At 50.5% G+C, this 20,977-nt stretch overlaps 1 pseudogene; it reads right to left on the reverse strand.

Moving 5' to 3' along the window:
• Nucleotides 1-10,658: 10,658 nt before the first annotated feature.
• Nucleotides 10,659-11,451, reverse strand: LOC148107431 (SEC14-like protein 6 pseudogene; annotated as a pseudogene).
• Nucleotides 11,452-20,977: the final 9,526 nt, after the last annotated feature.

The following is a 20,977-nucleotide window of genomic DNA, read 5'->3' on the forward strand; positions in this document are numbered from 1 at the left end:
ATTAATTATCTCATTAAAAATTGATAGTGAGATATATTGCATTCTATTTTTGGACTGAATCTTTGTTGTTGTTTTTTAAAAGATTTTATGTATTTATTTGTCAGAGAGAGAGAGCACAAGCAGGGGGAGCAGTCAGCAGAGGGAGAGGAAGAAGCAGGCTCCCCAGGGCTCGATCCCAGGACCCTGGGATCATGACTTGAGCGGAAGGCAGATGCTTAACCAACTGAGTCACCCAGGCGTCCCTGTACTAAGTCTTTGAAATCCAGTGTGATTTAGGATTTCAGCTTAGGATGTAGTCTTTCATCTCAATCCCAGCTAGCCACATTTCAAATGCTCAGTGAGCCACAGGTAGTTTTTTGTGTTGAATTGTGTCCCCTCCCAAATTCATATGTTGAAGCCCTAATCCCCGGTATCTCAGAATGTGGCCTTGCTCGGAAACGGTCATGGCGGATGTAATTAGTTCAGATGAAGTCATGCTGGAGAAGGGTGGGCCCCTATTCCAAAGTGACTGGTGTCCTTATGAAGAGGGGAAATTTGGATACAGACGTGCCCACAGGGAGAGTACCATGAGAGGGGGAAGAAAGAGATTGAGGTGATGATTCCACGAGCGAAGAAATGCCAAAGATTGTTGGTAAGCCATCAGAAGCCAGAGGAGAGGCGGAGAGCAGCTTCTCCCTCCCAGCCATAGAAGGACCCAAGCCTGCCGGTACTTGGGTCTTGGACTCCTCGCATCCAGGACTATGAGAGATTACATTTTGTTGTGTAAGCCACTCGGTCTGGGGCTCTTTGTTATGGCAGTCCCAGCGAACTACCATAGGCGGTTGGCGGTTGCCTTCTTGGATGAGGCAGGGTTCGTTCGCTTAGTCCTCCTGGCACATTCTGAGATGGGCACAATGACTACCCCGCTTAGGGACCAGGAAACTGAAGTTCAAGGAGCCTCCGAGGTCTCAGAGCCAGCAAGCAGCAAAGCCAGGCTCGGAACCCGCACAGGCTGGTACGGGTCCAGGCACTCCCCACCAAGCGGTATCCTTCTACCTGTCAAGTTCCCTGCGTCCATGCTCCCCGCAGGTCCTTTCATGCTGATGCAGCGCAGATGTCCTTCCTCTGTACCTGTAGGGTGATGCCACCTCCCCAAACATCAGCCACTGGCTGGGTGTGGAGGACTTTCAGTCTAAGCGTCCGGGCACCGGCACCTGGAGGGACAGACAAGTCCCCTCTTCCGTGGTGGGCCTGTCTACCCCCACCTTCCTGAGCTCATTCCCTTGGTCCCCCCAAGCCACGGCTGAGAAGCTGAACTACAGTGATGGTGTCGTCATGGTATGTAACCTTAACCCCACACCTCCTGCCCACTCACGGCACTGCCTCTCCCTCCCACCTTCTGGGTGCTCGGGAAACTCCAGGCATCTCTCGGTGGCCATAGGTGGCCTGATTACCGTCCTAATTCAAGCCTGTAGCCTGCCAACTGAAGGAAGTTCTGTGGGGGTGAATGGCATCTCCATTGTTGGAGTGGGATCAGTCTTTGCAGGGGCCCCTGCCTGCTCTCCCTCCACATCATGGCTAATTTAGTCCCATCCTGCAGACGTCTTAGCTGGACAAATGCTACTGGACGTCCTTCCAGATATGTAGGATGGCGCTTGGGTTACCCTAGGTGCAGGGGTTGGAGGCAGTGTCTACCTGACATAGATGCCCAGGGCAGGTGTGGCCTCATGCCTGAGCCTGCCTGGGACGTGGAAATTAGGCTTTCGGGAAGCTGGGGGAGGGTTTGTTGGTTCCCACTACCCACTCAGGGTGACCTCAGGAAAAGGTGGGGCAGGGTGTGGCCGCATCCCCTCTGCTCTCTAACTCTAGGAAGGGAGGTGGCACAAGGGCCTGAGAGAGAAAGAAGGGTGGGCAGTGGGAGCCTGACCAACTACCCTAAAGACGTAGGGCTACGAAAAAACATGGTTAGGAGTCTGGGGTCATAAGTAAATGTCTATCTTTCTTCCTCTACAAAAGCCAAGCCGCAGAACAGCAGGTAGGGAGTATAGAGAGCAATCTCTCTCCCCTTGATGTTCTCTCCTACCACAGGGCCTTTGCACATGCTACTCTCTCTGACTTGAACATCTTACTTTACCTCCTTCTGCACCGCCTCTTGAGTGCTGCCTCAACTCCTCTGATTCCCCAGTTAAATGTTCAAACAGAACCCTGCTCCTCTATTCCAGAGTATTAATCTCATTAGACATTGCTTTGTTCATTAGATTATTTGGCTCACCCCCTTAACTGTCAGCCCCATGAAGGCACAGGCCATATTTGTTGTGCTCACCATTGTACCAGTGTGCTCATTTACACGTGCAGCAACTGAGAGGCTGGCAAGACCCAGAACTAGGGTTTGAACACTTATTTGTCCATATCCAAGGCCTGGATCTTTAACCACCACCTGTCTTGGCTCCCGGAAGATAGAGTGTTTTAATAAAGGTATAAGCAAGAACACTGCACTAGCGGGGTCCTAGGATGTCCCCCAGAGGAGATGGTCTTTGAGCTGGGCCTCTAAGGTGGGAACAAGAGAAGATTATTCTAGGTAGAGGCGACCACCCGAAGAAACTCATAGAGGGAGAGAGGAGAGAGGGGCTGTGAGGGCAGGGGCCTCAAAAAGATTGAGGTCAGGTCATGAAAGCACTTCAGGCCTTGCTGGGGACTTGGGGCCATGCCCTGTCATTGGTGGGGAGTCTTTGAAAGTTTTAGAGGCAGAAACCCCTCTGATTCTCCCAGTGCCAGGAATATAACCATGGGCCGGGGGTGAAGAATGACCTAGACCGCAGATGTTCAGAACAGGAAACTGGTCAGAAGGCTGTTGCCTAAATTCATGGTGGATGTAGGAGAGGAAGGAGAGGAGCAAACAGTGATCAGGGACACGTCAGAGCCTCACCTCTGTCCCAGACCATGGCCCTGTTGGCAAACTTGCTTGGGGAATACGAAGGGCTGATTGTTGCCCAGTGCGTGGTCTGTGGGAGTTACTCTACCTGGAAATGACAAATTCATTCCAATGGAGAGTTTTGAGCACTTCAAATTCCTTTGAACAGCAAAGGCAGAAATCCACCGATTCCCCAAATTACTACAATTATACTAAGGCTTGTTCCTAAACATGCCACTAGAACTTAATTTGTTTATTGGTTATTTCTATACTTGCTTTCATACCTTCCTATAGTATAAACACGGGCTTCCAACTCTATACTTTGACATCTAGGCTGAGTTTCAATATTAGTCTTTCATTATTTTGCTGGACTTGTAACTTGAATGTAAAATGTTCACAGATATTTCTTGGTATTACAGTTCTGAGTTACGGGCCAATTAACTGACGGGGGGTCACGGAACCTGGGGTTTTCTCCCAAGGTGATTAAAGCAAGACCAAATTAACTATGAACTTGACTCGTTACTTCAACCAGACTTAAAGTTCACACCTTTTACAGAGGTTTTGCTTGTTTGTTTACAACTTAAAATGCCCGTCCTTCCTCCAGAATGTCTTTTTATGCTTTTCTGTTATGAGGAATCATTGGTCTGATTTGCTTCTTTAATATTCTGCCTTATCGGTTGAGCTCTTTGGAGGATTCCTCTCCTAGGAGATGAAGGATCAGTTTGCTCAGGTGGCCCCCTCCTGGGAAGATTTGATGATATCGTCATAGTATGAATATAAAGCTCCGCCTAACAGGATTTTCCACATGTCCTATGTCCACACTGTCTAGTTTAGTACTGCCAAAGATAAACAAAGCCGGGCACTAGTGAAGGCAGACAAAATTCTGTATTTTTACAACAGGAAGGAGTGCTACAAGTTGGAGCAAGCATCCCCCCCCCACTCACTGCCCGCCGCCCCCCCCCCCACAAGTTAAGCTTTTATCCTCCCGCAGGAACTGGGAACAGGATCAAAAGTCATGTCCTTGAACGTTTGCATTTCAAAGAGATGGCTTTTCGGGTCCTTGAGGTGGTAGTTTTGAGCGGTAGATGATTTACGTCTCAAAGGGGCAGAGAAGGGATGTATAATTGCAAGCTTTCTCAGTGGGCATTTTAGGGGGGTTGGGGTCATCCCAGGGACACAGGCACAGGATGCTAAAAGCCATGCTGAATTTGCTCAAGGAGAAAGTCTTTGCCAGCAGCCACTAACCACATGTGGCTACTGAGCCCTTGAAATGAACGGAAGAACTGAATTTTTTATTTTAGTTATTTAAATTGAAATAGTGGCCAGTTACCACTGCATTGGACAGAGCAGTTTTGGAACATACTATTTTTTTAAGATTTATTTTTTAATTTAAATTCAATTAATTAACATATGATGTATTATTAGTTTCAGAGGTAGAGTTCAGTGGTTCATCAGTTGTATATAACACCCAGGGCTTGTTACATCATGCCCCCTCCTTAATATCTATTACCCAGTTACCCCATCCCCCTCCCCCGTCCCCTCCAGCAACCCTCAGTTTGTTTCCTATGGTTTAGAGTCTCTTATAGTTTGTCTCCCTCTCTGATTGCGTCTTGTTTTATTTTTCCTTCCTTTCCTCTGTGCTCCTCTGTTTTGTTTCTTAAATGCCACATTTGAGTGAAATCATATGATAATTGTCGTTCTCTGATTGACTCATTTCGCTTAGCATAATACCCTCTAGTTCCAGCCATGTTGTTGCAAATGGCAAGATTTGCAACATGATGGCTGAGTAATATTCCATTGTGTATGTACCACATCTTCTTTATCTATTCATCTCTGTCAACGGACATCTGGGCTCATTCCAGTTTGGTTATTGTGGACATTGTTGCTATAAACATTGGGGTGCAGGTGCCCCTTCAGATCACTACCTTTGTATCTTTGGGATACATACCGAGTAGTGCAAATTGCTGGGTCCTGGGGTAGTTCTATTTTCAGCTTCTTGAGGAACCTCCATACTGTTTTCCAGAGTGGCTGTACCAGCTCGCATTCCCACCCGCAGTGTAAGAAGGTTCCCCTTTCTCCACTTTCCGTCAACATTTGTTGTTTAAGATTTATTTATTTATCTTACAGAGAGAGCAGGAGCAGAAGGGGCAGAGGGAGAGGGAGAAAGAATCTCAAGCAGACTGTGCTGAGCTTGGAGACTGACACGGGGCTCGATCTCATGACCCTGTGATCACGACCTGAGCTGAAACCAAGAGTCGGATGCTTAACCGACTGAGCCATCCAAGCGCTCTTGGAACTTACTAGTGACACATCGTTCTTTTTTTTTTTTTTTTAAAGATTTTATTTATTTATTCGACAGAGATAGAGACAGCCAGCGAGAGAGGGTACACAAGCAGGGGGAGTGGAAGAGGAAGAAGCAGGCTCATAGCAGAAGAGCCCGATGTGGGGCTCGATCCCACAACGCCAGGATCACGCCCTGAGCCGAAGGCAGACGCTCAACCGCTGTGCCACCCAGGCGCCCCAGTGACACATCGTTCTTAGTTATTGTGTGTGGCCCCTGGTGCCAGTTAATTCCTCAACCCCCTTCCCACCTATTTATAAAGTCTGACTTCATGAAGTTGGTCAGCCCTTCTGTTCTTAACGTAGTTTTTATTTTTCCATGACTGTGTGGCCAACCCATATTTCCCTGTGGATTTTATTTCTTTGTGTGTGTGTTACTTTTATATTTGGGGTGAAGGAATCCACGAATGTTACTTTATTTTTATTTAATTGTTTGTTTGTAAGTAAACTCGACACCCAACATAGGGCTTGAACTCATGACCCCGAGATCAAGAGTCACATTCTCTACCAACTGAGCCAGTCAGGCAGCCCCACAAATGTTATTTTTTAAAAATTTCTTTTTGGGGGGTGCCTGGGTGGCACAGCGGTTGGGCGCCTGCCTTCGGCTCAGGGCGTGATCCTGGCGTTATGGGATCGAGCCCCACATCAGGCTCTTCCGCTATGAGCCTGCTTCTTCCTCTCCCACTCCCCCTGCTTGTGTTCCCTCTCTCGCTGGCTGTCTCTATCTCTGTCGAATAAATAAATAAAATCTTTTAAAAAAAATTTCTTTTTGGGATAAAATTCACTTAACAGAAAATTAACCATTTTAGCGTACCAGTAGTAGCATTTTGTCCATTCACAATATTGTGCAACCCCTACTAGGAAGACCTAGTTCCAAAACATTTCATCAACCCCAAAGGAGAACCTGCATTAAACAGTCACTCCCCATTCCCCCTTCCCCCATCCTCTGGCCACCACCAGTCTGCTTTCTGTCTCTATGAATTGTTCTGGATATGAACCTGTTCTGGATAATTCACATAAAATCTATCATACAACATGTGTCCTTTTGTGTGTGGCTTTGCTCACTTAGCGCCATGTTTTCAAGGGTCATCCGTGTTCAAACTGGTATCAGTACTTCATTCCTTTTTATGAATGGATAATATTCTGTTGTGAGATACACCACATTGTATTTATCTATTCTTCTGTTGGTGGACTCTTGGGTTGTTTCTACCTTTTGGCTGTTGTGAATAGTGCTGCTGTGAACCTCAGTGTACAAGTCTTTGAACCCCTGTTTTCAAGTCTTTGGGGTATCTACCCAGGAGAGGAATTGCTGGGTCATATGGCAATTCTATGTTTAACTTTTTTTTAAAAAAGATTTTATGTATTTATTTGAGAGAGAGAGAGAGAAGGAGTGGGGGGGGAGCAGCAGAGGGAGAGAGAAGCAGACTCTCCACTGAGCAGGGAGCCCCACATGGGGCTCGATCCCAAGACCCAGAGATCATGACCCGAGCCGAAGGCAGACGCCCAACTGAGTCACCCAGGTGCCCCTCTACGTTTAACTTTAGGGAAACACAAGGTTTTTTCTTCCTCAAAGGCAGAAGCACAGACAAAGAGCGCAGGACTCTGGAGTCTCTGCCTCCCCCCACCCCAGGTATCCCAGGCGGGACATGTCAGCACACGGACCTGTGAGGTCTGGCCAGCTCCTCCGGATGGGACACGCTCAGCGAGGAGGCACAGAGACACGGGAAGAGAGGGTCTTTGGAATACAAGGTTAAGCCCTGGTGTAGGGACACCCCAGGTATCCCAGGCGGGACATGTCAGCACACGGACCTGTGAGGTCTGGCCAGCTCCTCTGGATGGGACACGCTCAGCGAGGAGGCACAGAGACACAGGAAGAGAGGGTCTTTGGAATACAAGGTTAAGCCCTGGTGTAGGGCAGGGTTGAGGAGAGGAAAGACAGAGACCAAGGGCTGAGTAGGGAGCCTTTCGAAGAGGCGGGAGCTGTAGAATGAGCATCAAGGCCTTGGAAGAGCCCTGTGGGCTGAGCCACAGCGAAACGTCCCCTGTCCTTGGAAAGGGGGCTAGTTCTCCAAAGCCTGAACTCAGGCCCCGAGACCTGCTCTGGCTGAGGCTGGTCTGAGATCTGTTGTGTGCTGAGTTCAGGCTGTAGGACATGAGGAGGTCCTGCTCACAGAGGCTGCGTTTGGCTGCCAGCCTGAAGCCCAGGCCCAGGAGAGCGTGGGTCAGACAGGAAACCCTGGGGTTGTGGTACAGAGGACCAGCCTCTTAGCAGAGCATCCTGGCAATGCATCAGAGCCCTACACACAGCAGAGGAAGAGGAATTTGGCACCATTCGTTCATTCATTCATTCACTATACACCTGCTCCACGCTGTGCTTTGGCCCAGTGCTGAGATCATCAGTGGAAACTGGATGGGAAACGTCAGGAGCTCCTGTGTGTCCTGCCACCTCCTCAGCTCTGTATGTACAGAGCCCACCCCGCTCTGGGCCAAGGGCCGTCTGCGCTCCCGGAGCAGGGACCTCCGGGCTTCTTCCCCCCTGCTCTGTCCCTAAGGTACACTAGCAGCCTCTGATATGGCTGCAGGGTCATGGTGTCCTGGAGGCCCTGGGTGAGTGGACACGCCCAGGCCTGGCCAGAGCAGCAGGGAGGGACATGCACAAGGGGCTTCTTCCCTGCTGTCAGAATCATTGTTGCACGGCTGAGGTGGCATCGACCCTCGGAATGGGGGATATTCTTTTCTTTTTTTTTTTAAAGATTTTATTTTTATTTATTTGAAGAGATAGAGACAGCCTTCGAGAGAGGGAACACAAGCAGGGGGAGTGGGAGAGGAAGAAGCAGGCTCCTAGCAGAGGAGCCTGATGTGGGGTTTGATCCCAGAACGCTGGGATCACGCCCTGAGCTGAAGGCAGACGCTTAACGACTGCGCACCCAGGCACCCCGGAATGGGGGATATTCTGAGAGCCAGAGATAGTTTGCGGGCCTAACGCTTGGCACCCAGGGCCCAAGTAGACGGCTGTGGTCTGCATTACTGTCCTGTGATGTTTATTGAACTGGGATGGATGCAAGACCATTTACTAGCGATGACTCTCCCCAGTCTGGAGGGGCAGTCACTACCCGGAGGAAAGAGTCCATGGAAAGATGTGGAAGTTCACAAGCTGGTGGCAGTGGAAACTCACAGGCACTGAACTAGCACAGGCTGGACAAGGGCCACAAAGAACATAGGACACATGCCCTGGATCTGGTCAAGGGGTCCCTGCAGGGTGGGATGGGGGACGGCTCTCTAATGGCCTGAGGAGAGCAGGTGTTTTGAGCTATTGGCTGAGTGAGGAGAAGGAAGTCCAGAAATAGGGTAAATAGGAAGGTCAAATTCAGGGACAGATGTAAGAGGGTCACTGAGACCCAGGTCCAAGAGATCAGGCGCAGGGCTGGCCACGCTAGGACGAGCCAGCAGCCAGCTGGGGGGAGCTGAGAGGGAGGCCACCGGACCCAGAGTGCACTGGGGGATCAGAGCTGGCGTGAATGACGGAGCGGCCTTTGGGGCAGCCAGAGTGAGCAGAGCAGGTGAGATGAAGCTGCTGGGCAAAGCTCGTGGGACACGTGCGGTTGGGTGTCTGGTGGGCTCCAACACTTGTTATCAGCCCTCGTGAGCAGCTGCTCTTCCCTCCCCCGCCCCCGGGCCACCCACCATGCTCACTGTGTGCCCATGGGTCTCAGGTCTCCTCATAGCAACCACCCGAAGGCAGGTACCGTTAGCTTCCCCATTTCCCAGGGAGGAAGCAGAGCCTCAGAGAGATCTGGCCAAGGTCACACAGTAAGTGCCAGAAACAGGACTTGACTGGGGTCTGCCTAATCTCACCGATTTATGCCCTGTTCGCGAAAAGATGCTCCCCAGCACTAGTCATTGGTGATGTAAATTAAATGTAAATTAAAACCACAGAAATGTCACCATATACCTATTAGAGCGGCTAACATCAGAATAATCGAGGATACCGAGGCAGGGGTGTGGAGCGCACAGAACGCTCAAACGCTCTGGTGGGAAAGCAAAACGATGCAAAAAACAGTTTGCTAGTTTCCTACAACATTAAACAGACCCTTCCCGTGCGGCTCAGCAGCGATCCCAGCCCTGGGTATTTACTCTGGAGAAATGAAAACAGGATCACACACAAACCCCCATGCGAATGCAGCTTTATTAGTAATTGCCCCAAACTGGAAGGAACCCAGCTAACCTTCAACTGGGGAGCGGATAAACACTACGCAGGACAGCCACACAGGGGAACACTACTCAGCCACAAAAAGGACACCGGCAACCACACAGATGATTCTCAGAGGCCTTATGCAGAATGAAGAAAGCCAGATCCGAAAGGCCACATACCGTATAATTTGGCATTTTGGAAAAGTCAACTGCAGGGTTAGAGAACAGATCAGTGGTTGTCAAGGCTGGGGTGGGGGAGGGGTTGATGACAAAGGGACAGCGGGAGGGACTTTTAGGGGTGATGGAGCTGCTCTGTGTCCTGATTGTGGCAGTGGTCATAGGACTGCATGCGTTTGTCGAAGCTCCCAGGGTTGTACGATAAAAAGAGAGAATCTCACGGGTGTAAATTACACACCAAGTACATGCCCTCCCTGGGACTCGGCACTGCCTGCCGGAGAAGAAATCTGTGCAGAGGGGAGAAAGGCGGGCCTCCTAGGTGAGGCGACAGCTTGAGCAAAGACAAAGATTTGGGGCAGGGGAGGGTGAGCCTAGAGTGGAGGCTTTGAGGGGGGCAGTAGGAGAGTAGGTGGGGACAGCTGTGGACACGTCCATTATCTGGCCAACAGCTCTGGCCTTCAGCCCATGTCTCCAGAAGAGTGTAGCGAGGGCAGTTGCTAGAAATGGAGTGGTGGGTGGGATATGGCAGATCATGGGGCCAGGGGGCCCACGCCAGGGAAATCCCTTTATCCTTGGTTTGGCTCCCCAATGCCCTCTCCTCCCCCACTGGGCTGCAGTCCACGTAGCACTTCTCCAGCTAACTTCCCCCACCCACTGGCCCCAGCAGCTTGACGCCATCTGTGTAAGATAACATGGTAGAATCATGGAGGATGATAGGAACCAGCCAATAGCTTTGGGAATCAGTTGAATAAACTTGCTATCAAAGTTCTGGAATAGATTGAGAAGGGGTGCATGGTGAGCCCTTAAGAAGCCCTGGCTCCCAGGGCTCACTGGCTTCATTTTTTTATGTTTTGATTGTTTTGCTGTGGCTGTCTGACCACCACCAGGACACAGTCCCAGCAGTTCCTAAGATGCAGACCCACTGTGACAGATGGGCTGGGAGCTGCTGTTGTGAGATTCCCATCCCTGGGGAGGTTGGAGGGGGTCTGTCCAGGGAAGGCTGTGAATTCACTCTGGGCCCAGAGATCCAAGAGGAGGCTATGGCAGCCACAAGGCTTGCCTAGAATCTCTCCATCTTCTCCACAAAGGGTTGGTCTGTGAGTAGCATCTCTACAGTGGAGCTGATGTGTTTGGAAGGAACCAGGCTGTAGATGTCGTCGAACCTCAGGACATCTGCATCGAGGGACAGCCATTCACACGGGGGGCCCCACCCAGGACCTCCCCCTCCATGGTGTGAATCCTTGTGCCAGGACCCAGCCCAGGGAGCCATCGTCGTGCCCGAGAGCCCAAAGCCGGCTCTACCCTCGGTCTACTGGAGCCAGGGGCCCCTACCTGGTAAAACCCGGATGCACAGTAAGACTCCAGCCCCCAGCCCCCAGCTCCAAGTGCCACTGTTTCCTGCCCATACTTACAGACGCCGGCCTTGAGGCAGGCGAGGCTCCCGTCCTCAGGTGCCACGTGGGCTTTGTAGCACCCAAGGGGCAGCACCTCCACCACCTCCCCTGCCTGCTGCCGCTCACCCATCTTGGTGTTCAGGAAAAGCCCGCAGCTGATATCCACCCCAGCCAATGTGAACTGCCACCTGCGGGGGACAGGGCCCCGTCATGACCACCTGCCTGGGCTCCGGGCCCCTCCCAGCTGTGCGGGGGAAGGGGGGGGCGTGGCCACCGTCCCTATCTGAGCACATAGCCCGGGAATAGGATTTCGTTCTCCACCCTCACGAAGGAGCCTCGGGCCACGGTCACCGTGTGCTCATAATGCGTCCTCACCTGGTTATGTAGGTAGAAGCTCCTGGGCACGTTGTCCCCGCATTGGATCTGTGGGTGAGGGCTGGTGAGCGAGCACTGCACCATGGTCATCACCCCTCCTTCCTCATCCTCTGGGCATCCTTGGTCAGGGCCAGGCCCTTGGGGTTGCCATCACGTCATCCGTGGTAACCCCGAACTCCATGGGCAGCTGGTCAGGGCAGGTGAACTTGGCAGGTCCTGCTCAAGCTGCCTATGGGAGGAGGAGGGGGGACATGTGGGGGCTCAGGGGGGCTCAGGGAGGCTCGACAAAGGACAGAGAGGACAAGCCCATGGCTGTCCTGTGGCATACTGCTCCCCATCCCTGGCATGCTTTGGTGCCACTAGGGGCAGAAGCCTAGAGGCTCTATGTCTAGGCTGGGGGCTCAGCATATGTAGCTGTTCCTGCCCCCCAGACCTGCCCTTCCAGACCTAGTACCCTGCCCCCATCTCTCCAGGTGTTGGCCCACTGACCATCTTAGTAGGGAGTCAGACTAGCACCTCCTGGAACCTAAAGTCGAGGAGAGGTTGTCTCTGACCTGGGCTTCCTTTTCCTTAGAGACTGAGCTTCCAGTCAACCTGCTCCTACAGCTCCAGCACCCCGAGAACTGGGGGGTAAGCTTGTGTCAGTTCCTGCGCGAGGTGCTCTGAGACAGCCAATGGTGGTCCACAGACAAAGGAATAGGGTCACTGCAGGAACGAAGTAGAAGAAAGCAGAGGTAAACACCTAATATATCCTGATAGGTATGAACTACTTAAGCATAAAAGCAATGGAGAAATCAAAGGAAAAGCCTTCCAAATGGAACAACATAACACAAAGTCAAAAGTCAAAGATAGCAGCAAACTACAAACTGGAGAGAATGCCACAAATATGAGAGAAAAGGTCAATGTGCTTAATATGTAAAGAGCACTTGTAAATCAATAAGAAAAATACTTCTCTAGAAAATGGGTAAGAGACACCAGAAACCAATAAATAAACAAAAAATTAAAATATCCCATTAGCATGAAGAAAAATTCAAGCCTCACCAGTGAGAAAAGAAACCCAATGCTTTCCCTTAGATTCAGACCAATGATGTCATCATACATCATGTAGCCTCTGGAAAATTCTGGTGTACACTCATGAGAGGATGGGAGTGAAAAAGGCAAAAACCTCTAGGTATTATTATGAAAAATTGTATAGACCATGAGGGCCCCCTAAAAGGTCTTGGGAACCCTTTAGGGTTCCAAGACCACACTTTGAGAACTACTGGCTCAGACCATGAATGACTTAAAATACACAAGGAGGATAAACCAAAAGGTCACGTCTCCACACTGTCACCAGCCTGCTGTGTGACTGTGAGCCATTCCCTTCTCTGTCGGAGCGTAGTTTCCTTACCTCTCAATTAAGGCTGCCCATGACCTAGTGGCCCCACCTCTTGAGATCCACCTGAGAAAAACACTCACACATTTGTGTAAGAGGAGTGTGTACGTTTTCCACATTGAAGAGTTTGTAATAATGAAAAATTGGAAACACCCCAAATATCCATTCCTAGTGGGCTAGTTAAGTAAATGCTGGCCCCTCCACCCTGTAAAATACTACGCAGCCATTGAAAAGGACACGGTGTATTAATACACCCTCGATGGACAGATCTGCAAGCCATGCATGTTGTCTCATGAAAAGAGCAGTTGCAGAATAATTCTTAACAATATATTAAATCGTGTACTCTAGGTATTTCTATTTTATTATATTGATTATACTTTATATATATCATATATAATATTTTATATATGTATATATCTATTTCTGTGCGTACACACAGAAATGCACTGAAAAAAGCCTACAAGATACATACAGAAACGGGTGACGAGGGTTACTTTGGGGGGCTCAGGAGGCTTCAATGTTATTGGTAAGGTTAAGATTTTTTATAATGAGAGTATGCTCAGATATTCCTTGCATAATTAAACTTTTTAAAAAATAGCACAATAATAGAGCTCCTCACCACTGCCAGCCACTCTTCAGTCCTCAGATTTATTTATTTTTTTTGAGATTTTATTTATTTATTTGACATGGAGGGGCGTGGAGAACAAGAGCAAGCAGAGGGAGAAGCAGGCTCCCTGCTGAGCAAGGAGCCCGATGCAGGGCTCCATCCCAGGACCCTGGGATCAGGGCTGGAGCAGAAGGCAGCCACTTAACCAACTGAGCCACCCAGGCGCCCAGTCCCCAGATTTATAATTCAAGAGGTTCATGGAGCAAATGGAACTTGCTCCGTCCAACTGAGAAAGTGGGGCTGCCAGGAAGGAGATTAATTAAAGTCGATCACATAGAACCACTCCCCTGGAACATTCTGCAGCCTTCCAACTGCACTAGAGAAGAAGACATCTTTTAATGACTTGGAGAAACGTTCCTGAAATTATCAATGAACAAAACAGTGTATCATGTATGAGTTTGATGGTGTTAAAAATCATATGTAAAGTAAACCTCATGGTATTGGTGGGATTACGTGGTTATTTCTATAATTCTCATGGTGATTTTGTCTTCCCTTTCCAGATTCTCCATGATAGGAGTGCCCTGATATTATGATCAGAAAAACACCCAGTGGGTGTTATAAACAAATGGAAATCAGGTCCTACTTAGCAGTCCCTGCAGGCCGGCAAGGACAGTACTCTGCCCCAAGGCCAAGCCCAGCTGCCCGGGCCACTCCCTGGCTCTCTTGGAGTCAGCGCTGTTCTTCTGGACTCCCACTCCACTTCTCACCTGCTTCGCAGCACTTCTGCTAAGTGCTCCTGGCTGATGAGAGCGGAGCTGTTTCACTCGGTCCCTAGGGCCCCAGCATTGGTCTCCGCGTTGACCTCACATGGCCTCATGACAACCCAGCAAGGTGGGCAGAAGGGTCTAGTTTCCCACGAACAGACAAGGAAACTGAGGCCCACCGGAAGGGTGTTGCCTGCCCCAGCTTCCACCCAGCTAGTAAGATGTAGAAATGGGATTAGACTGGGTTTTTTCTTTTTTTTAAAGATTTTATTTATTTATTTGTCGGGGAGAGAGAGAGAGAGAGAGAGCACAAGCAGGGGGAGTGGCAGACAGAAAGAGAAGCAGGGAACCCAACTCGGGGCTCGATCCCAGGACCCCGGGATCATGACTTGAGCTGAAGGCAGCTGCTTGACCGACTGAGCCACCCGGGTGTCCCTAGAATGGGTCTTTAGGACTCCACGTAAGATTCTTTTCTGCTTTGGTGGCGCTTTGAGGGGGCATTGTAGCTGGAGGGAACTGTCTGAGCAAAGGCTTTGAGCTGGTGAAGTGTTATAACTTGTATAAACTATACACTGTGCTCAGAGGCAAGTTTCCCTCACAGATTTACAAAAGCTGTTTATCACGTATTAGACATCCGTTCAGGCATGTGAATTCCTGTGTACTCTAACCAGTTGGGGTATGTGTGATCGTCAACAAGGTTTTATTTACTTATTTATTTATTCAGGATCTTATTTATTTGAGAGAGAGAGCATGGGGGCGGGCAGAGCAGGGAGCCCAACACAGGACTCGATCTCAGCACCCTGGGATCACGACTTGAGCCAAAGGCAGACACTTGACTGACTGAGCCACCCAGGCGCCCATCAGCATGGTTTTATATTGGTTTCCTCCCAGCAGGCAAAATTGATGCCAGCCTTGCCCCCCTGAGAAGCAGTCTGCGTGGGAACTCCAGCCACAGTCTCAGGGCCATGGAAAAGGGGTTTCCTGTCTGTGCATTCAGGTTCCTGGGATTCCAACATTATCTCAAGAGCAAACCTCTTGCCGATCCTTTTTCCCCAGCTCTGTCTCTGGGAAGATGGTACCCAGTTGGCCTCTAAAGTCAGACTGACCTAGCTTGGGCATTTGCTAGCTGAGTGACTTTACTCAAGTGGTTTAACCTCTCTGAGCCAGTGTCCTCCAACGCAAAATAGGGCTGATAATAGTGCCTGCCTCACTGGGTTGTTACGCAAAAAAAAAAAAAAAAAAAAAAAAAAGGCAATAAAAAACACAGATTGTCTTACTCAGTGCCCGGCACAGAATAAGTCCTCAAAAGATAGTAGTCATTCTTATGACTCCTGGCAGTAGCCAGCCAAAATGGCCCCCCGTGAGCCATACCTCCTGATTTTCACCCTCTTGTATAGTCCGCTCTGGTGCTAAGCAGGGCTGATCTGTGTAACCAAGAGGATACTGCAGAAGTGACGCGGTGTGACTTCCAAGGCTTGGTCATAATGACGTTGCCATTTCCTCCTTGCTCTCTTGGGTCACTTGCTCTGGGAAAGCCAACTGCCATGTTGTCTGGAGAGCTCCCTGTGTAGGAGGAACTGAGACCTCCTACCAATAACCAGCACCGACTTGCCGGCCTCATAAGACAGCTTGGAAGCACACCCTCCAGCCCCACTCAAGCCTTCAGATGACCACAGTCCTGGCTGACACCTGACTGTAACCTCATGAGACATCCTGAGCCAGAACAAGTCAGTGATACCACTCCATAATTCCTGACCACAGAAACTGGGAGATAAGAAATGTTTGGGATGCCTGCGTGGCTCAGTTGGTTAAGGATCTGCCTTCTGCTCAGGTCATGATCCCAGAGTCCTGGGATGGAGTCCCGCGTCGAGCTCCTTGCTCAGCAGGGTGAAGGCGGTGGAGGGGGGGCCTGGTTCTCCCTCTGCCTGCCTCTCTCTCTCTCTCTCTCTCTCCTTCTCTCTGACAAATAAATAAATAAAATCTTAAAAAAAAAAGAAATGTTTATGACCATTTTAAAGGCTATGTTTTGGAGTAATTTGTTATAATTGATAGAGCGATAGCAATAGATACCTAATACTCCTCTTTATGCCCGTGACCTTCATCCCACTCCACCCTCTACCCCCACTTTAAGCTGGAGTAGGAGGCAGTCGTCACGAGGGCTGGGCAGGGCAGATAGCACATCCTGGATATTGTCCCAGAACAAAGTACAGAGTGGGGAAATACCCAGGTCAGAGGGCCTCCATAGTGCCGTCAGCCACCCTCAGGCCTACAGACCTCACCTGCCCTTAGAGAGGACCCACTAGTGCTAAAGGAGCCAGGGCCCAGCTGGGGCAAGTCAGGTGGTAGATTTCTCCCTCTGGGAAATGGGATAATAACAAGCCAGTTGCCCAAAGCTTCAGAAAGGATTAAACATGGATTAAAAGCAGTGTGGATTACCTGCCAAACTCTTCCCTCAGGCTTGTGGGGGCAGGCGGGAGCCCTCTTGAGACGCTTGATCTCCATCCTCAGAGCTAGTTCTGGTGGGAGGGTAAGCTACATGGAATCTGAGGCTCAGAGAGGTTGAACAATTTGCCTGGTGTCACACAGCCAGCAAGTGTCAGAGTTGGGAAGCAAATCACGCATCTGGCCCAGAGCCCATCATCCTGGCCTAAGTGAGGGGTAGCTTGACCTAGCCTGTGAGGGGATCTTCCACAAGCAGGCCCTAAGAGTTGCTGACCGTGGGTCAAAGCCAAACTTCAATATTGATGAATCTGGCAGAGGAAAGAGCACTGGACAAGGAGTCAGCAGCCCCAGTATAACCTTAATTGGGTCACTTCCTCTCTCTCTGGGTCTCAGCCTCCAAAAGAGGGCTCAAAGGTCTTTCTGTGAGCAAACCCCCACCCCAAATGAGCTGTTAACCTTTGTTTTCAAGGACATAAGGGAGTGTTTGGTTCTGGGCTAAGCATGAAATTAATTCCAACATGATACTGTTATTATACCCATTCCCCAGGTAAGCAAACTGAGGCTCAAACTCATGATGTGATTTGCTCAGCCCAGATCTGAACCCAATTCTTGACCCCAGCTATCTTACAACAAGGTTTATTCCTGACCTGGGAGGAAAATGCCCTCTTCCTGATGCCAAACACTTTGAGGGCAGGAATCGGGGCCTCCACGGCCTAGTTGCTCCCTCTGTGTTCATGGAAGTGTGTGAATCTCCCTGGAGCCCATGCTTGCCATGAGCAACCACGGAGGAAAGACCCAAAGGACCCTCAAAGGCTAGAGAGGAAAACCCATGCCTACCCCACCACCACCACCACCTAGGCCGGCATAGCTAAGGTCATGACCAGCCTCTCCCCCCTCCCCAGGCCAGCAGCCCTTACCTGTGCCGTCCACAGTTAGGTAACACTGGAGGTGGCTGGTGCGAGTATGAAATACACACAGGATTCCGAAGACTCGCTACCAAAACAAACAAAAACAAACAAACCACAACTCAGTAGTAATTTCTGTATTGATTACATGTTGAAATGATAATAGTTTGGCTATATCTAGTTAAATAAAATATATTATTAAAATTTATGTCACTTGTTTCTTTTTACTTTTTTTGAACGTAGCTACTATAAAATTTGAAATGACACATGTGACTCACATTTGTGGTTTTTGTTATATTTCTATTGGGCAGCGCCACCAAGACCCTCAGAGTTGGGAAGAGACCCAGAGCTATAGAGCTCAGAGGGGACTTCAGGGCCTTGGGTGCTGCCTTTCCTGGGACAGAAGGAGAAACTAAGGCCAGTGTAGGGCTCTTTCCCCTGACTTACGTGGCCCAGTGTCTTCTATTGCAATCAGATCACCCACTTGTCCATGCGCACTGCCCACAATGGCCAGGATGGGGTCTGACTCTTGTCTTGGGTCCAGGTCCCATTCTATGGCTTCCTCCAGGCCTCGTGTGTCTTTTGCCCAGTGGCAGCCCTGCCATGCCTACCCCTTCCCCAGAAAGCCAGCCCCTTCCTGTCTGGCCTCTAGTCCCTACCTCAAGGTGACTTGCAGGGCCCATTCCTTGCTAGGTCCCTGAGGCACTGGCCCCTGGACTCGCTGCCCTGGGTTCAAATAGTCATTTGTAAAATGAGGACAGTGATGCTTGCCCCACTGCATTGATGTGGGTGTTTTGAAAGTGACACCATCTGCTGTCACACACACACACACACACACACACACACACACACACACACACAGAGGCAGCTGTCCACCCTGCCTCAGTACCCCATCCCCTACTCCTGTGGTCCCATCAGATGCCTCCTTGAGCTGGGTTGGCCACTGCTCACCCCCCACAAAGTCCTGGAACCCACTGTCATTGTGTCCCAACGTGCCCCAGGCTCCATCTACCACCCAATGTATCAGGAACGACTGCCCATGATTCATACAGTTGTGAGAGCAGGTGGCTTCGGGGTGAGGAGAGACTTCCGGGGTCCAGACCCAGCAGGTGGGTGTGTAACCCCACCTTCGGGTGAGGGGTGATGGGGGACTCCTGACCACAGACTGTCTCCACACCCCCTGGACAAGCAGAAAGCCAGAGCCCAAGACAAGGACACATGAGATTGTCACCGGTGAGACCCCCTGACTCCCTGAACTCAGGACACTCCTAGGAGCTTCTGCCCAAAACTCTCCATTTCATCTTTTGGAAACTGACAAAGTGCTGGACAGGAAAAGAAACATTTGAGGAAGTTGCCTGTACAGGTAAATCATAAAGTGCCCAACAGTTAGCTTCATTATCATGTTAAAACCTCCCTCTGAATATTCATCCCAAGCCCTAAGAAAAGGAGCCTGCTTACCTCTGTTCAGGGATCCCGGCTTTGGAAATTATTCCCCTAGATCTCCTTATTTGCTGCAAATACAGATCATTTTGAGAGGCAGCGCCACGTGGTGTAGTCTCCGCTTGCAGCTCACCAAGGAGCGGCCCCCCCTTCGGTCCGGTAACAAGACCACGCTACGTCCATCGGACCTTGCACACAGTAGGTACTTGTCTCAGTCTGGTTCGCCCAGAGGCAGACTTGACCAGGACTCCAATGCAGGTAGTTTATTCCAGAGAAGATCCCAGGAAAACCCAAGTAGGGGAGAGGGGGAGTGAGCCGGAAGATGGGCAGCAGCTGCGCAGGGAGGGTAACCAAGGGAGCGAGGCAGAGCTCTATCCCCGTTTGGACTAACGACTAACGGAAGGCGGTGAGCTCCCACCTGACGGTTTTGACAGTTTGAGGGTATTTACACACCAGCGTCTCTCGGTGAGAAACTGCAAAACCCTTAGCCTGAAGTGCAAGACCATTTGGGGTCCTTCTGGAGCTGAATTTTCCTGCTTGCCCTCTTATTCCAGGCCCCTCACCTCTCCACCGTTCCCTGTCCGGGTGTTTCTTCTGCTGTTCCCTCTCCCTGGAATGCCTTTCCTTGCAGTATCATCCTGCATCCGATACCTGCCTCCCTCAGGCTTATTTCAAATGCGTCCTCTGCTCCTTCTAATTTGTTTTGTGAGTCTCCCCACCCTGACTGAAGTCTTATACCTCATTGTCATCTGTTCTCTGCCAGCTGTTGTGAGCCCCTCACAGGTCCCTGCCTCGGACTCCTTGCGAGTCTGGTTCATCTTTGTATATTCCCACCTGAGCACCCACCACGGTGCATTGTACCCAGAGGATGCTTAAGAAGAGCTTACCGAAGATGTGATGGCAAGGGAAGTTGGCAAGGGCTGCCTCTCCTTTCTCAGTTTCTCTACTGCTCTCTAGCATCCCGGGGTTGTCCCCAGCCTGCCCAGGGCCTGCCCACTCCCCAGAGCAAGCGTAGCCCAGGCTCCCTGCCTCTACCCGCCCGTGTCAAAGATTACCTGACCTGTGTCCCATCCCAGCGACACATGACTTTCCATCTTGTGAACTCATTCCTGCACTTGCATGCACTGGCTAATGTGTTACCTTCCAGTGAAGATAGGGTCTTGGTCACTTAAGGCAAGTAGGCTCTGGAAGGGTGGAAGTACCTTTTCCTCTCCCTACGGCCCTATTTTCACACGCCCTTTTCTGTTTCCACTTTTCCACCTTCCCTCCTTTCCTTCTTTCCTCTCTTCCTTCTTTTTTTTTGGGGGGGGTGGGGAAGAGAGAGAATTTCAAACAGATTCCCCACTAAGCACAGAGCCGACGCGGGGCTCCATCCCAGGACCCTGAAATCACGACCTGAGCCAAAATCAAGAGTCAGATGCTTAACTAACCGAGCCACCCAGGCACCCTTCGTCTCTTCCTTCCTCCCTTCCTCCCTCCTTCCTTCCTTCCTTCCTTCCTTCCTTCCTTCCTTCCTTCCTTCCTTTCTTCTTTCCTCCCTATTTCCTTCCTTTCTTTCCTCCTTCAACATTTATTGAAAATCAGCTGTGTGCCAGGCACTGGCCTGGGCTCTAGAGGCTGACTGTGTCCAGACAAACGAAGACCCTGTCCTGGAGGAGCATACTGTCAGGGCCTCGCAGACAAGCATATCCATAGCCGTGGCCCTGGGTGAGCGGAAGTGAGATGGGGGAGCCCGGAGGCCCTGAGCTAGCTTGAGGGCTGGGCTGTCAGGGAAGACGGTCCAGAGGAGGGGGCAGAGCTTGCTTTGAAGTCACTTAGCAATGCTAGGCCTGCAACAGGAAGGAGGGCTTCCGGTAGAGGGAACAGCATATGCGAAGCCACGGACGTGTGCAGCTGCATGGCTTCTCCCCAAGGGTGAGGGGGACCATGGAGGGCTCGGAGCCGAGGACGGCCTCTGGCTACAGGTGGATCACAAGAGCAAGCCTGGGGGAGGGAATCCAGGTGAAGGACAGAGGCCTGACCCAGATCAGGGACCGGGCACAGAGCACCTGTTTGTGTCCTAAGGCTGCTGTGTAAC

This window comes from Ursus americanus, chromosome 30 (assembly GCF_024610735.1).
Source record: "Ursus americanus isolate L20-20 chromosome 30, mUrsAme1.1.p, whole genome shotgun sequence".
Lineage (NCBI taxonomy): Eukaryota > Metazoa > Chordata > Mammalia > Carnivora > Ursidae > Ursus > Ursus americanus.